The sequence below is a fragment of the Alligator sinensis genome, unplaced genomic scaffold (assembly GCF_000455745.1).
Source record: "Alligator sinensis unplaced genomic scaffold, ASM45574v1 scaffold567_1, whole genome shotgun sequence".
In the NCBI taxonomy this organism is placed as follows: domain Eukaryota; kingdom Metazoa; phylum Chordata; order Crocodylia; family Alligatoridae; genus Alligator; species Alligator sinensis.
In genome coordinates, this window is record NW_005842049.1 from 2049400 (window position 1) to 2049986 (window position 587).

The window sequence follows — 587 nt, forward strand, 5'->3', positions numbered from 1 at the left end:
TTCAAGAGGGATGCGGATAACCTGGAGAGGGTCCAGAGAAGAGCCACTCGTATGGTTAAGGGCCTGCAGACCAAGCCCTACGAGGAGAGACTAGAGAAACTGGACCTTTTCAGCCTCCGCAAGAGAAGGTTGAGAGGCGACCTTGTGGCTGCCTATAAATTCATCACAGGGGCACAGAAGGGAATTGGTGAGTATTTATTCACCAAGGTGCCCCCGGGGGTTACAAGAAATAATGGCCACAAGCTAGCAGAGAGCAGATTTAGATTGGACATTAGGAAGAACTTCTTCACGGTTCGAGTGGCCAAGGTCTGGAACGGGCTCCCAAGGGAGGTGGTGCTCTCCCCTACCCTGGGGGTCTTCAAGAGGAGGTTAGATGAGTATCTAGCTGGGGTCATCTAGACCCAGTACTCTTTCCTGCTTATGCAGGGGGTCGGACTCGATGATCTATTGAGGTCCCTTCCGACCCTAACATCTATGAATCTATGAAAAGGACCACTGTGGTCCCCATTTTCAAAAAAGGGAGGAAGGAGGACCCAGGAAACTATAGGCCAGTTAGTCTTACCTCGATCCTGGGTAAGCTTTTTGAG